This window comes from Mustela putorius, unplaced genomic scaffold, assembly GCF_011764305.1.
Source record: "Mustela putorius furo isolate JIRA1106 unplaced genomic scaffold, ASM1176430v1.1 tig00003936_pilon_pilon_pilon, whole genome shotgun sequence".
Classification (NCBI taxonomy): Eukaryota; Metazoa; Chordata; class Mammalia; order Carnivora; family Mustelidae; genus Mustela; species Mustela putorius.
The window spans coordinates 495132-513422 of record NW_025422081.1 but is presented as its reverse complement, the minus strand read 5'-3'; the positions used below and the strand labels follow the sequence as shown (position 1 = coordinate 513422).

Here is an 18291-nt window from a genome sequence, read left to right as displayed (position 1 = left end):
CCAGAAATCCATCTGGCAATGATTTGTCTTAAATAGAGTTAAGATGGGTGTTATTACAATGCAAGATGGAAACAAAGATAGTATAACAATTGGTGTTACATAACTTTTCCGTTTGGATCAAGTTACTAATCTACAAAAGGCTTGTATCAGTGACAGACTTGGGAATTTAACAAAACTTTTAAACTAGCATGTGCGACTCGTTCCTAGAAAACAACACAATCAATAACACTTAATTTAGATTAAATCATGACTATTTCTCCATTTGAATAAAAAAGGTAGCAACCCCAATAAGTTTATTGAACATGAAAATTTGAAATGCTATAATGCTCCTAAGGAATTAAATGATCCAGTCATGAATTACAAAAAAAGGATATAAATTACCAAAGTGTTTGTATAATTGTAATGTACAACTGCCCATTATCGTTCAATAGTGTAGGCTTGTACAAGAACTCTATAAAAGAACTCCACTTCTAAACTGTGGAATATATGTTCCCTTTCCCCCTATATACAACTATTAAGCCATTCATTTAGCTTTTAAAATATCCACTTAATACAGGCTTTTTACACATTTGAACAGGCAGCAGGGCTCTAATCTTATTGCTTACATCTGAAGGATAGACTTCTAGCATAAGAGGTAAAGCCCATAAAGGAGCCCAATAATAACAGCAAAATACAGTTTAGTGAGCCCTTACAATCTGCCAGCTACCTTTCTGAGAATACTTCAATTAATAAAACATATAAAATACCTGACCACAAAGAGCTTACATTCTTTTGAAATATAATAGTGAAATAAACCAATAATAGAGGGGCACCTCGGTGGCTCAGTCCATTGAGTGACTGCCTTTGGCTTGGGTCATGATCTCAGGGTCCTGGGATGTAACTCCCCAGCAGACTTTCTAGGCAGTGGGGTGTTTTCTTCTTCCTCTGCGCACCCTCCCAATTCTCTCTCTCTCTGTCTCAAATAAGAAAATAAACCAGTAATAGAATAATGATTGATGGTTGATGGTGATAAGTGTTACAAAGAAATACAAGAAAGGTAAAAGCCATTGGAGAATGCTGGGATGAAAGTTAATTTTATTTTGTGTTGGGTGATTATATCTCATTTATGAGATGTTATTTGCACAATGACCCAGGAAGTGAAGGAGAGTGTTATACAAATATTAAAGGAAAAGATTGCTCTAGGCAGAGCAAGTAAGTATATAGACTTTGTGTGAATAGCTTGTCTGTTACTTTTGAGGAAAAGCAAGGAGGCCAATGAGGAGTTCATAGTGGTGGGGTGAGGAAGAACGTATTGATGTATGACCTTCTAGTACATTGAAACACCTTCAGTTTTTATTTAATATGAAAGGGGAAGATACCAAAAGACTTTCAAAAGCAGAATAAAATCATCTGACTTGATTTTTAGGTTAAATTTCTGTACCAAAATAAATTTGCAGGGAGAAAGGAGTGCAGTATGTGTGCAAGTGGGGTTATCAATCAAGTCAATAATTCAGGAACATATGATGGTGTTTTTAGCATGCTGGGTGGTAATAGAAGTGGTGAGGTATGGTTTTCATTTTGTATATATTTTGATGGTGAATATTCTGGTGAACAGGATGGGGTATGTGCAGGACAGACCATATCAACATTTATTTTACCTGCACAAACAGAAGGGTGGAGTCTTCATTCCCTGATATGGAGAGAACTCTGAGTTCAAATGTTCTTTCTCATTAAATGGCATAGTGATGATGAGGATTTAGTCAGACAGTGAAAGAGAGCAGTAAGCATAGTGTTAAGCGGTAAGACATTATAATACATTTGAACATCAAAAAACGTTGTGTTGGATCATCTGTTTACGTGAGTAAATAAATAAATAAAGCTTCCTGGGGTTCTGATAGAGGTAAAGAAGACTGCTATATGATCCAAAGGGGCACGTGCACCAAATGTTTATAGCAGTAATATCCATAATAGCTAAACTATGGAAATAACCTAGATGTCCATCAACAATTGAATGGTATATATATATACGATGGAATACTATGCAGCCATCAAAAGAAATGAAATCTTGCCATTTGCGTTGACATGGATGGAACTGGAGGGTACTATGCTTAGCAAAATAAGTCAACCAGAGAAAGACACTATCATATGATCACCCTGATACGAGGAAATGGAGGTGCAATGTGGGGGGGTGGGGGACAGGAAAAGAGTAAATGAAACAAGATGGGATCAGGAGGGAGACAAACCATAAGAGACTCTTATTCTCACTAAACAAACTGAGAGTTGCTGGGGGGTGGGGAGTGTAGGGAGAAGGTGGTGGGGTTTTGAACATTGGGGAGGGTATGTGCTGTGGTGAGTGCTGTGAAGTGTGTAAACCTGGCGATTCACAGACCTGTACCCCTGGGGCTAATAATACATTATATGTTAATTTAAAAAAAAAAGAAGAAGAAGAGACTACTATAAAGCAAATGCTATGGTTTTCAGCAAAGAGTGTGTAATCATGCATATTTTATTAAAGTAACCGGGTAAAATGATGGTCGAAAATTGGAATAACAGAAAACATAAAAATCAGAGATTTTAAAAAGAGATATGGGACAGTGTAGAGAATATAGTCAATGAAATTATAATAGTGTTATATGGTGACAGATGGTGGCTATATTTGTAGTGATCATAGAATAATGTATGGAGATACTGAAAACCTGAAACCAATGTAACACTGAATATCAACTATACTCAAATTAAAAAATAGTAAAAATAAAACATTTTAATTTAAAAAGAAAGAAAGAGGGACAAGAATTTGAAAAGTGAATTTCAAAAAGAGTAAAGATGAGGCTAAGACATACTCTGAACCTTGAGGAAAACACCATTTTGAAAATTCTTCCCATTTTGAGAAAACTCAAATGAATCAATACCATAAAAGAACCCATTTTAACTGAGAGATGTAATGAATGCTCAAGAAATAGTTTTATGACAGGATAATTCTTCCCTATGAAACAGCATACAGAAACCAGGGGAAACACCTGGAAGCAAAATAAACTATACTGAAAATAAGAATTAGGAAAAAGATAAATGATGAAAGATAAGAAAATTAGACCTGCGACAGAGACCTAGTGAAGAGAATTTTTAGCTTGTGGTTTAATGTTTTTGAGGATAATCTAGAGTTCATAACTGCCTTGAGGCAGGCTGGTTGTAGCCAGTTTAGGCAGACCCCTAAGACAGGCCTACTTTGGGCATGTGGTGTTGGAGGAGGCCATTGGGCTGGACAAAGACAAATCCAACCATTTGTCTAAAGTGTCTGTGAAGATGTTGAAGTCAGATGCAACAGAGAAAGATCTGTCAATCCTAATCTCAGAAATGGAGATGATGAAGATGATTGGACAGCACAAGGACACCATCAACCTGCTGGGTCCTGCACACAGGACGGTCCTTCGTACACTCTCATGGAATATGCCTCCAAAGACAACATACAGGAGTTCCTGCAGGCCCTGGGGCCTCCTGACCTGGAGTACTGTTACAATATCAGCCACAATGCAGCAGAGCAACTCTCCTCCAAGGACCTGGTATCCTGTGCCTGCCAGGTAGCCTGAGGCATGGAGTACCTTGCCTCCAAGAACTGCATACACCAAGACCTGGCCACCAGGGAAGTGCTGGTGACAAAGGACAACATGATGAAGATCTCCGACTTCAGCCTTGCCAGAGATATCACCACATCAGTTACTATAAAAAGACAACCAACAGTGGACTGCCTGTGAAGTGGATGGTCCCTAAGGCCATGTTTGACCAGATCTACATCCACCAGAGTGACTTCTGGTCTTTTGGGGTGATCCTGTGCAAAATTCTCACTCTGGAAGCCTCCCATATCCTGGAGTGCCTGTGGAGGTGGTTTTCAAGCTGCTGAAGGAGTCATTTGATGGATAAGCCAATAAGTGCACCAGAGAGTTATACACAATAATGAGGGGTGGCTGGCATGTGTTACCTTCAAGCTGCTGGTAGAAGACCTGGATCATACTGTGGGCTTGACCTCCAACCAGGAGTACCCAGAACTGTCCTTGGCCCTGGAACAATACTGTCTATGCTTTCCCAACACCCAAAGCTCCACCTGCTCCTCAGAGAAGAATTCCACCTTCTCTAATGTGCCGTTGCCCAGGGAGGCCTATCTGCCCTGACACCAAGCCCAGCTTGCCAATGGTGGACTCAAATGTCTAGTATCCCTGTTACTCCTGTCCAGATTCCGTCATAAGCTGTAACCCTTACCTGCCACCCTCCCTGCAAGACTCACTGCCTTCTCCTTTGTCCCTTTCCTACTGGCAGGTGTCAGCTGCTTACCTGAGGCCTTCACCCCTTGATGTTCACCTCTCTTCCCCTTCCTCTTCCTCCTCCTTACAACCTGCTCATGAAAGAAAGGAACAGAGAGGAAGGTACTTGCTCGTGGCTACTTCCTTCCCTCCCATATGTTGGACTAAGACCCCTCCATGTCATCTGGTACTGCCTGGACGTCGAGGGAGTTGGAGATGAGGCATGCCAGTGAAAGCTGTCGGAGCTTTCCTGTTTTGGTTTTGTCTGCTTAGCATAACATGTAAGACTGAGTTCTGGTGGCAGGGACGTAGTCCTTGGGGCTATAGCACTAGCGAGGGGAGGTCAACTCCTCTGGGCCTTGGCTAAGAGCAACCCCTGCTCCAGAGATATGGTGCCAAGGGCTTATTAATTTTGATACTAATTTGATTTGCTGACCAAATACCTGGAATCAAAAGATGGGAAGGCAAAGACTGGAAGCAGTGTTGCGACCATGGGGTCCAGCCCCAAACTATGAAGAAAACACAAAGTGTATAAATCTGAGTAAGTATATATTTACACACCTTATTAAATAGGTTGTTATTAAGGATTTAATCAATGGGTAATATGCTCCTCGTGGCTGGGAAGCATCAGTTGCCATATATTAAAAACAAAGAAAAGAGGTGTCTGGGTGGCTTCCTCCATAAGTGTCCCTTCTTTTCAGGTCATGAAAATATAGCTTTTAATTGTCTCACCCATTAAAATAAAAGTTCTACAAAGCCAAGTATTTCATTTACCAGTGTAGTCTGAAGTAATATCTGCCATATAATACGTTCAATAGACAATTGGTAAATTTCAGAATAAATTAATGTTGAGAGTATACTGAATTTCAAAAGTCATTTCAATATTTTTTTCCAAAAAATAAACTATGTAAAACATACTTTAAATTTACTTTAAAAATATTTTATAGCATATAATGGACAATATACATAAGCTTAAAGAAACAATCATATAAATAACCATTTCAGACCTACTTAAAAACTGCATAATACCACACTCCTAGATCCTCTCTGAACCCTCTAAAATAACCCTTCAAAGGAAATACATTTTTAAAAATAACAGAATTTTTGGCAAATAATTTAATAAAATAAAAGTTTCATTCATCCATGTAGATCATAATAAATGTTTTTAATAAGCATGAAATTATAACTCTGAAGTGTGCTAAAATGAAACCACCTGCTAAGCGTGAGAGAACAAAAATAAACATCATTTTTCCAAATAAGAGGAATTTATTACCTTTGAATCAAAGCATGTGGATTTGTTCAAACTGGCAATAAAGGAATATGGAAACACAAACCATAGAAAGACATATTTTAGATTTCTAAAAGACTTTGAAGTGAAGAGTATACATTTTTTAAATGCTACATAATGCTACATAATTACAAGATGACAGGTTGTGACAAATAGCATTTTAAAAGCTCTACTCATAATGGAATGGAAGGTGTCATTTCCCTATAATTTTATATATGTCATTAGTTTACTATATCTGGATACAACATATTACCAGACAGATGTTCATCAAAGACTAAATCATTTTTAATGGAACATAATAATTTGAACCTACATCTATTAATCATTTTTGTCTATCTAACATTTATAGTCTCGCTAAACATTTTATCAGTTGTCGACAAAATTCAAAAAAAAAATAGGATAAAAAGTCGTGTTTGGAAAAGTAGATTTTTTTTCAAATTTGCTTTTAAATGAAAATATTTGCTGATATTTTTAAAACTTTAAATGTAATTTTATATATATCTGACCTATCAGATGATATAAAATTTTGGGAGAAAATATGACATATTTTTTGATCTTGGTTGAAGGTATTAATAAAGAGCAACTGTTTGTATTATTTGTATTGTGATATCTTAGTTAATAAACATGAATAACTGGCATAAAATATGTTTTTTTAAAAATTTTATATATTTACTTGACAGAGATCACAGGAAGGCAGAGAGGCAGGCAGAGAGAGAAGAATGGAAGCAGGCTCCCTGCTGAGAAGAGAGCCCACTGTGGGACTCAATCCCAGGAACCTGGAATCATGACCTGAGCCGAAGGCAGAGATTTTAACCCACTGAGCCACCCAGGCGCCCTAAAATATGTTTTTTTAATATATATATATATAGAATTATAGTTCTTGCCAAAATATGGAACTAGCTGGAACTGAATGCCTCCTTCAAAGTCAGCTCTGGAGAAATTATGCAAGTGTAATATGGAACTATTTCAGATATTAACCATAAACAAAGAAATGATGATAAATTCCTTAAAGACTCAAAGTTGCTCTTGACTGGTATGTTTCAAGCTCTATTCCTGGTTGAAGACAGATTTTAACAGGCCTGTCACTGTAGAAATCAGCTGGATGTTTAGAGGCTATCAGAACTGTACAAAAACCTTGAAGGGGCAAAGACTTGAAAATTCTTTAGAGAGATTAGCTCCCTAAGGCATTATTCCTCCACACATTTTCCTCCAATCAATTAAGTCTGATGGATGAGGGGCACCTGAGTGGCTCTCTCATCACGTGGGTGGTGGGTTAAGCCTCTGCCTTCATCTCAAGTCATGGTCTCTGGGTCCTGGGATCCAGCCCCACATCCGGCTCTGCTCAAAAGGAAGCCTGCTTCCCTCCCTGCTTGCCTGCCTCTCTGCTTACATGTGATCTCTCTCTCTCTCTCTTTCTCTCTCTCTGTGTCCAATAAATAAATAAAATCTTTTAAAAAAGGCAGATGGTGATAAATTATTAAAACTGCTCCCTCCAAATGATGCTTCTTCATAAGGATTTAAGAGTTTAAAATTGTAAGAATTTAAAATTGAAACTTGATCGTAGGATTTATCTTATAGAATAACATCAAGTGAAGGCAGTTATTATTAGTTCTGAAGTATTTGTGATTCTGAATTCTTGGCCTCATTAGTAAATTTATTTTTAAATTCTCCCATGGAGTGGTGATTGGTCTTCAGTCTTTCTTTGATGTACATCATTGGGTCAAACGAGATGTGTGTGCCCAGAACTATATATAGTCTTCTTTGTATTTCACTGGAGATGGCATTTCTGAGTTTTGTTCAATTGAATTTGGACAGATGTTTTAATAGTCACTTCTAGAGTTGGCCCTGGAGAATATCTTCCTTTTTTTCTCTTCCCCATTCTCTGAAAAACCTGACTAATTCACATTATCACAGTGATATCACAATTCAAGTTTTTCCAAACACTATAGCTGCAAAATAGAAGGAAGCTACTCAGAAGGTAATACTATTCTGAATGATTGAGAAAGAAAACATTATTATAATTAATCTACCAGGTTTCAATGTATTTTATTGTTGCTTAGAAAATCCTAGCATACCCAGACTTTACAGAGATTTGATGATCCTAAGAGGAACTGAACTTATGGACCAAAATAACTATGCACATAAAAAGTACAATTACTTACCTAAAAAAGATGATGTGGTTAACTTTATATGGCAATCCAAGTGTTATTGGAACAGGAATTAAAAAAATAGCTTAGGGGCACCTACGGGCACAGTGGATTAAGCCACTGCCTTCAGCTCAGGTCATGATCTCAGGGTCCTGGGATCAAGTCCTGCATTAGGCTCTCTCCTCAGCAGGGAGTCTGCTTCCCTCTCTCTCTCTCTCTGCCTGCCCTCCATCTACTTGTGATCTCTCTCTGTCAAATAAATAAATAAAGAAAAAATTTTAAAAAATGACTGTACTTTTAAAAATTAGCTTAAAAGGGGCGCCTGGATGGCTCAGTGGGTTAAGCCACTGCCTTCGGTTCAGGTCATGATCTCAGGGTCCTGGGATCAAGCCCCACATCGGGCTTTCTGCTCACCAGGTAGCCTGCTTCCCTTCCTCTCTCTCTGCCAGCCTCTCTGCCTACTTGTGATCTCCCACTGTCAAATAAATAAATAAAATATTTTTAAAAATAGCTTAAAAGTATATGATAAAATAATGATATACATATACAAAGAAAAGAAAGATACTACACTGTGAATATAAATTAAGTGAAAATTGTTGAAATAAAAAATACAATAAATGGAGACTAAGATGAATATAGCTGTAAATGAATAAATGAGTTTGGAAAAACAAACAAACAAACAAATTAATGACTTCTGCCCAAATGCAGCAGAAGAGAAAAGAAAATAAAGAAAATATTTAAATAAGTACTGAGATAAATTTTGGAGAATTAAAGAAAGATAAAAGATACCAGACTTGAAGGAGGAGCCAGGCTGGCGTCGGAGCAGGGAACACGGTAAAAATACTGCTTCGGTGGGCGACGTGGTACTGGTTCAGAAAGGCTTTCGTTACAGTGATGCCGAAGCGTGGGAAAAAGGGAGCCGTGGTAGAAGACGGGGAAGAACCCAAGAATGAGCCAGAAGCCAAGAAAAGTAAGGCGGGAGCAAAGAAAAACGAAAAAGAGGCAGGAGAGGGGCCAGTCTTGTATGAGGACCCCCCAGATCAGAAAACCTCGCCCAATGGTAAATCGGCCACCCTCAAGATTTGCTCCTGGAATGTGGATGGACTTCGAGCCTGGATTAAGAAGAAAGGTTTAGATTGGTAAAGGAAGAAGCCCCAGATATCCTCTGCCTCCAAGAGACCAAATGTTCAGAGAACAAACTACCAGTTGAACTTCAAGAGTTACCTGGACTATCCCATCAGTACTGGTCAGCTCCTTCAGACAAGGAGGGGTACAGTGGTGTGGGCCTGCTTTCCCGCCAGTGCCCCCTGAAAATCTCCTATGGCATTGGTGAAGAGGAACATGATCAGGAAGGCCGAGTGATCGTGGCTGAATTTGATGCATTTGTGCTGGTAACAGCCTACGTACCTAATGCAGGCCAAGGTCTGGTACGCTTGGAGTACCGGCAGCGCTGGGATGAAGCCTTTCGCAAATTCCTGAAGGGTTTAGCTTCCCGCAAGCCCCTTGTGCTATGTGGGGACCTCAATGTGGCTCATGAAGAAATCGACCTTCGCAACCCCAAGGGAAACAAAAAGAATGCTGGCTTCACTCCACAAGAGCATCAAGGCTTTGGGGAATTACTACAGGCCGTGCCACTGGCTGACAGTTTCCGGCACCTCTACCCCAACACGGCCTATGCTTATACCTTTTGGACCTATATGATGAATGCTCGATCCAAAAATGTCGGTTGGCGCCTTGATTACTTTTCGTTGTCTCACTCTCTGTTACCTGCATTGTGTGACAGCAAGATCCGTTCCAAGGCCCTGGGTAGTGACCACTGTCCTATCACCCTATACTTAGCACTGTAACACCATCCCTAAATTACTTTAAACCTGGGAAATAAGCCCCCCAATTTAGCTTTAAAACTTAACCTCCCCAAAACATCTTTAAAAACTGCTCTCTAGAAACATGTGCACTGTATTTCCCTTCTAACAATACAAATCCTTTAACCAGCCTACTACTGATGCTTTTCTTTAAACCTCCGGATTTTTTTACATTAAAAAAAGCTACTGATGACTTCCTTTGAACTGTCCACATGAAAATAAAGAGCCATAGTTTCAAAAAAAAAAAAAAAAGATACCAGACTTAAAATGATGCCAAACATGAGAAATCAGAAACAAAACAAAACAAAAACCACACACACCAAAAACCACTCATATACATTATGGTGAGTTTTAAGAATATCAAAAACAGAGAAGAGCATAAATGATGCCCAAGAGAAGAACAGATCACCTAAAATGTACAAGAATAATACTGACAGCAGAATTCTCAATAGTAATAGCATAGCAAGGAGACAGCTGGGTGTTTGTATAGAGGGAAAAGATATTTGAAACTAGATATTATACATCAAGCCAAATTATTGATTAAATTTGAGAGCACAGTAAAAATACAATGAAGCATGTTAGGTCTTAGAACATTTATCACACAGAGACACACATTTTAGAAAACTTCCTTGGAGGACAGCTCAATTTAGATAGAGAAAACAGAATTATGTACTCAAAGGCACCTTTTGAAGGAAGGATTGAATATAGTCTGCACTGCAAATATTCTTTAATCGTATGTTCTGAATTTCCTAAATTTAAGAAGTATTTGTTCAAATATTTATCTTTAAATAAACCCTAGGAGACATTTTCTTGGATTCTGGAAAATCAGTCCATTTGGATACAAATCTTTTTGTCACTGATGGAAATTTTCATAGCCCTTAACTGTGGAATGCCTAATGTATTGTTACAGCAATTGTGATTTACCAATACATGGGTGATGTGTGTGTGTTGTGTTTATTTTTATTTTTGAAGGTTTTACTCTTCTATGAGATTTTTAAGTAGACATAATTTTAATAAATTATGATTTGTTGAAATTTATCTGAGGTTATATATAATAAAATGAAATTTGTGTGAACTAAAGAAGTGCGTCTCCATTTTTTTGTTTTAAGAGTAGACTGGTCTTTAAAAATTGTCCAAAGAAGTACATTATATTCATTATTAAATTTGATAATATACAATAAAGTATTTATGGTCCTATGGAACCATATCAAATTCTACTATTAATTCATATTAATAATTACCATAAGAGGAAAAAGGGATATTTTTCAAAAGGAAAATTAGCGTATTTTTCAGAATATGATATAGTGTTATTCACTGAACAGAGGGAACAAATGTCAAAGTTTAACACAGTTTACAGAATGTTTTAACATAAATTGAAATTTAAATCTGACCAAATTTCACAGTTTTAAGTAAAATGATAGCACTTTATATCCTTGAAAAGTGGTAAGTGACCCAAAACATTGCTTAGAAAAACAAATTTAACATTACACTAGTCTGAGATGGTTAAGTGATGGTACAACTTGCCATTGTGTATCATCAAATGGTATATTTTTTTCTTTTGGTCTTGTCATTATATTTTATTTTAGCCATTCTGGTAAGTGTGTAGTGATATCTCAGAGTCATTTTAATTGCATTTCCTTGATGTCTAATTATGTCAAAATATATTATTTTGATGTTTAATGTTCTGAGCTTTCTCAGTTCAAGACCATGAAGCCACTTAGGAAAAATACAGTTGCAGATGCACTCATAGACCAACTCTTATTTAGAAATAAGAAGAAACATTACTACCCATTCCAACAAAAAATAGATTTGTTATGCAGTAGGGATTTTATAAATTACCTGACACAACTTACATAGTAAGATGAAATGGGACAGGCGGCTTCTTGCAGCTATATACAACATCATTTTAATTTCAATTTTCAGTATAATTTTTCCAAGGTATACACAGGATATATATTTAATGTAAATTGTGAACATTTTAAACTCTGTATATGGAAATTAATCAATTTTAAGTTTATAACAATCAAAATTAACGGAAGTTTATTTTAAATTAGCTTTCTCTGCATTGCAAGACAGAATAATCAAGAATTGGTAAGAAAAAAATAATCTCTGTAAAATTACCGGGGGTGCATTATAAAGTGTTCAGTAACTGATCAAACTCACAATTTGGATTGAATGGCAAGTGATTTTTAAAATCTGGAACTCATTGTCAATTTTTTTTTCTTCATTTTGTCTTAATAAATTACTGTGTTCATTTGCATGGAAGTGAAGAAAAATGCATGACATTTCATCTCAACACTAACACTTTTAACTGGCAACTCTGAATGTCCTTTACAGCAGTGTAACAAAGTAAAGGTCAATGATGTTTCATGAAATATTTGTTATAATTCTCAAGGAGATAGGGAGTTTGTGCAAAAATGCAAATCACTTTGTGACTAAACACATTGCTTATTTCAGCTAATTTTAAGAAAATATGCTAAGACTCTCTCAAAAATGAAGCAATGATTTAGGTTTTCCTTCAAACTCCTTATCTAATCCTGAACCGACAGCACATAGTTCAAAGAGCAACTAATTTGAGCAGCTCCAATTTACACGTTTCCTAACAATGCTTAATTTTGTGGAATTTCTGTCCAATTATGTTAATTTGATGTAGTGAAAGACAAACATTCAGAAAGATCATCCTTAATTTATATATATTGCCAAACTCAGCATTTTCTGAATGACGCCCAGGAACGTATTTTCAAAAACAAACAAACAATGCCAGAACCACTATTAGGTCATCTCTAGGCAGAAAGTGACTCAGAGCCTACATTACTCTCTCCCTGAAAGTATACTGTAGGCACTGAAATTACTACCCTGAGTCTGTGCTATCAAATTCCGTAAGTTAGAAAGTTTGAAAACCCGTCTGTGTGGGAGTATATCATTTACAGATAGTGATTTGGTTGTTTAAACATTTTCATACTTGATTTTTAGGGTGTAATAACTATGTTTTAAAATTCATGGTGGTTTTGAATACTGTTGGATAATTGTGCTAAAATGGTATATCCATTCCTCCTAGGAAACAGAAATTATAGAAAGGTAGTGCTTTTCAGATCTGACATCTTTGTGTCATTGCAGTTTCAGTATAAATGAAATAGGAAAAGTGACATTCATGTTTATGATATTTTCTATAAATAAATTAGAATGTACTGGAGGCCTGATATAAAGTGGGATGCCTAAACTTCAGTAAGACCTTGTTTTCAATTCAAAATAAATTTTATTTTTTATTTTTTTATAATGTCCCTCAATTTCAGATAAGCAACCCCCTAAGGTCCACTCCATTTTGTTTAAGATTTTATTTATTTTATTTGACAGATAGAGATCACAAGTAGGCAGAGAGGCAGGCAGAGAGAGAGAGGGAAGAGGAAGCAGGCTCCCTGCTAGGCAGAGAGCCCGATGCGGGGCTCGATCCCAGGATCCCGGGATCATGACCTGAGCCAAAGGCAGAGGCTTTAACCCACTGAGCCACCCAGGCGCCCACAAAATAAATTTTAAATTGAATTATGCACCTCTAAGTTCAGAGACAATAAACATCAACCAACACAATTAATAAGTTCTATTTCTTGAAATTTCGGGAACATTGATAGTCTCATCTCCTGGAAGAACAACAGCTAAAATTTTTGCTAAAATATCACTTTCCCAAAGAAAATTAATGTTATGAATTTTCATTGATTGTTATTGATCATGAAGAATATAACAACCACGATAAAAAGAGTAGGAAAAACATGATATCTCATCTGTAAGGGCATGTGGAAAGTAGGAAATGCTAATAAAATTCACTACCACTATTTCCTAAGTTAACATAATATAACAACAAAAATATTTTATAACAATATTTTCTAGGCTCATTCTGATAACTCTTTTCTACATTCAAATTTAAAGGTTGAGGCATGTGATATATATTACACAAAAAACATCCCAAGGAATTCGTTAAAAAAAAACTCTTAATAAAGGACAAATACAAAGGAATTTCTTTTCTAATTTAATTAACAAATTATGAATCGACTTACCTATTTCATCACAGTGTATCAGGCAACAATAATATTTTTTAATCGTCATACCTGATGCAATAGTTACCATCTTTCAGACATACTGATCACGAACAAGCAAAGAAACAAGAGCACCGTAGCTTAAGATCTACCTGCATAAATATAGGACTACTTCAGACAATGTCTTCCCACAACATAGCAATGAATAGAAATCATACATGCTCTGTAATGGACATACAGATGAGATAGAAGGGGATGGGTGTTAATATATGCAGAATCTTTATTAATTGCATTGTAAAACATAATATGGAAAAACATAATACAATTTTAGAAATACCCAGGTCACCATCATTGTTTTATTTTTATATGTGTAGATAAGGAGTTTAATAAACAATCCATGACTATTCAACTTCTTATATTTTGAAAATTTTAGCAAAAGTAACAAACCTAGCAACTAGAAAATTGTATCTATCTGCAAAATACAGCTTTGCCAGCATGGTAGAGGAAAAGCAAAACAAAATAAGTAAGAAAAGTTTAACATTTCACAAGAGTTTTACTTTTATATTTTATTTATTATTTTTTATTTTTCATTAATTATTTACTTCTATTTTCTACTTTATTTTAATGAAAATGTCATGACCATAACATAAGAGCAGAATTAAACCAACATGATAAATTATTTTTTCATAAGTTATAATAAACTAGCTTGGTGATTAATTCAAAAATTATATTACAAACTTCAGTATTCTTGCAGTAAGTATCACTGCATAAACAAACGAGTCAGGACTCATAAACTAATGATGATTCTAAGTGTTATTTAGAGAGGCATTCTGTTCTTGATATATTTCAAATATTCTACACAAAGCAAAGTGGATCCAAGTAATCTGTAGGCAAAATAAGAATTTAGAGAAGTATATATTTCCAACAGTATTTATAAAATATTACCTTTATGTAAGGCATCATTCTGGACTTTGTGGAAAACACACAGAGTAAGAAGTGGCCCTTCAAGAAACATATACAACATCAAGTTTTAACTGAAGCAGCATGTCTTCTCTAAGTAAAAAAACATTGTACCAACTGACTTTACTGAAACTTTATATTTATTGCTCTCGTTTTAGGTCATAGTGACCTTTTGCATGCAGGCTGCTATAACGGACATGATATAGACTGAATAGCTTATAAAGAACAGGAATTTATTTCTCACAGTTCTAGAACTGAGAAGTTCAAGATTAAGGAATGGGCAGATCCACGGAGAGCCCACTTCCTCATAGATGGCGATCTTCTCACTGTAAACGTACATGATGAATGAATCAAGAGAACTCTCTGGGGTCTTCTTTAAAAGGACTGTAATCCCACTTATGACCTAATCACATCCAAAAGGCCCCTATGTTTTAATACTATCACTTCCAGAGTTAGATTTCATAATATGATTTTGGGAGACATAAACATTCACACCATAGTATATAGAAACAAAAAAAGACACAAAACCAACAAACAACAAAAATTATTTTAACTACTTATTATTTTCAACTACATAAAATTTTAATTTGTTTCTATATAATATTAAATAACTCATTTGAGTGATTCACTTATATCCAATGCATCTGAGTGCAATTAAATTTGCTTACCCAACATATCCAGCAGCATATTTCTTCAGACTATCCCATTCCCCACCTTACAGGATTTACCACAATTAGAAGACAGGGATAGAGGATAGATAGATGTATACATAAACACACTTGTACATACACATATGCATATTTTTTCCTGTTAATGATACTCATGCAAATAAAATTTAAGCTCAAGGAAACCTGTCTTGTGTGTTACTTAATTTCCAGTTTTTAGTCAACATCCAAAAACAAATAATCCAATAAAAACATGGATAGAAGACATGAACAAGTGTTTCCCCAAAGAACACATTCAAATGTTCAGTAGATACATGAATAATGTCCATCATCATGTATCATCAGGAAATTGCAAAGCAAAACTAGAAAGAGATACCACCTCACACCTGTCAGAATGGCTAAAATCAACACTACAAGAAACAAAAGGTGTTGGAGAGGATGTGAAAACGTAACACTTGTGGGGGCTGCCTGGGTGGCTCAGTGGGTTAAGCCTCTGCCTTCAGCTCAGGTCATGATCTCAGGGTCCTGGGATCAAGTCCCACATCAGGCTCTCTGCCAGGCATGGAGCCTGCTCCCTCTTCTCTCTCTCTACTTGTGATCTCTCTCTGTCAAATGAATAAAATCTTGAAAAAAAAAGAAAAAGTAACAATTGTGAACTGTTGGTGGTGATGCAAACTGATACAGCCATATTTGAAAACAGGATGGAATATCCATAAAATTTAAAAATAGAAGTCCTTTGTGATCCAACAATCCTGTTGGTGTGTATTTACCCAATGAATATAAGAAAACTTATTCAAAGGGATGCTAGCACCCCTATGTTTATAGCAGCATTATTTATACAGCTAAGATATGGAAAGAGCCGAAGCATCCATCAATTGATGAATAAATAAAGAATAAGTGGTATGTATATACAATGGAATATTATTCTGCCTAAAAAAATACTGAAATCTTGCCATTTGCAATAACATGGATGGAACTAGACAGTATAATGCTAAAAGTGAAATAGGTCAGTCAGAGAAAGACAAATACCTTTACTCATATATGGAATAAAAGAAACAAAACAAACAAGCAAAGGGGAAAATAATAAGACATAGAAAGAGAAACAAATCAAGAAACAGACATTTCATTACGGAGAACAAACTGATGCTTACTTGAGGGGATCTGAAAGGAGTGATGCATTAAATAAGTGATGGGGGTTAATTAGAGCACTTGTCATGATGAGCACTGAGTGCTATATGTTATTATACACATGAAACTAATACAACCATATATGTTAACTAACTGGATTTCAAATGAAAACTTGTTTAAAATCCCAGTTTTTAGCTCACATTCTGGCTTACAAAAGGGATTTAGTCAGGAATTTGGAGATTAGTTAATGAACAAATAAGGGGTGAACAGGCAGTTGTTAGATAAAATTACTATCCTTTCTGGCATGACCTTATACCTTTTATCTAGAATTATTTTTAGCACTTTAGACTCTTCCTATTTTATTTTGAGTCATTACACAAAAATTTCCTCAAAGGACCTTAGACTCCATCCAATTTGAGCAACAGTGTGAGAGAGGAAATGGTGTCCAGGAGGAAAAAAAAAAAAAAGATGAAACTACTTTTGTTTACTAGTGAATGCATAGTTCTTCCACAGAAGAAGCTCTAAATGGTCATGGCTCCAGCTTTATATGTGTTCAGTCATATGTTCAGAAGTAGGTAACACTATCAAAAAATATAAAGCATCTGAGATTATTTTCCCTTATTTGAAAGCTGGTGTATGAGTCTGCCGTGGTTTCTTGGGTGTTGATAGAAGACGCAGACTCATGGTTCAGAAATAATATAGTTTGTTATTCACAGCATAGAGGTAGCCAGAATATTAACAGTATTTGTGTGTGTGTGTGTGTGTGTGTGTGTGTGTGTGTGTAGGGGTGGGAGTTATATATCAGTTCTGAGCCTCAGTTCCCACAAGAAGAATCAAAACAGAGCAGATAATATTTGCAAACACAACAGGTTGAGTTAAAAAAAAAGATACTATTTCTGTCTTCCAAGTCTATTCAATACAACCATCTTCAAAGGATGGTCTAGAACAAAGAATAAATGCAGAAATGTAAGCAACCAATTGAAAAGTGTCTCCCAAGAAACACACTTTGAGAGTCTTCATTTGACAAAAATACTATAGGATATTACATGGATCAGGTGCATTGAATACTGGAAGGTTAAAATTACAAGGGACCAAATATCTTTAAGCAGTTGTGGCATCCAGTAGAGTTAAAATAGGTTTTATAAGATTGAGGAAAGAAGCCATTAAAACCTGGGACCAGGGGCGCCTGGGTAGCTCAGTGGGTTAAGCCTCTGCCTTCGGCTCAGGCCATGATCTCAGGGTACTGGGATGGAGCTCTGCATCAGGCTCTCTGTTCAGCAGGGAGCCTGCTTCCCCCTCTCTCTCTGCCTCTCTGCCTACTTGTGGTCTCTGTTTGTCAAATAAATAAATAAAATCTTAAAACAAAAGAAAACAAAACAAAAAACCTGGGCCCAATTTTCCCAAAAGTATGATTCTGATTCTAGTCTCTATGATGTTATCCCTTGAAGACAATGTCTCTAATTGAGTTGAATTAGTTTACTAAAGAGCATACCCCCACTTGTTGTAGGAGAAGAACAATATGCAAGAGGCAAAATGCCACATGGAAGCCACCTGGTCTTCAGTGGAATATAGAATCAGTTCCTTTGGGATGAATTTGTTCGACATTTGACTTCCCACTTAAGGGAAAATAAGAGTGCCTTCTAATAGATTTTAAATAGGCAATGACAACGGAAGCTTATACAAGATTATAAAATGGGAAATTTCATTTAGATAAGCAATAATTTCAAAGTCATCTTCTTAATATTACAGACTCTTCACATAATCATAATTTTATTTTGGTATTATATGGTAATTTCAAATATAGTAAATATAAAGAATTTACCTCTGTAATTATAGTGAGTCTGGTCGTAGTTTAATGGCAACAAAACTTCAATTTCGAAGTATGGTCTACCATTAATTAATACATCTGGAAATGGTGTGTCATCTTCACTCCACTTGTCTC

At 36.1% G+C, this 18291-nt stretch overlaps 1 pseudogene; it reads left to right on the top strand.

Moving 5' to 3' along the window:
• The first annotated feature begins 8509 nt into the window (after positions 1–8509).
• LOC123388991 lies at positions 8510–9820 on the top strand (annotated as a pseudogene).
• Positions 9821–18291: the final 8471 nt, after the last annotated feature.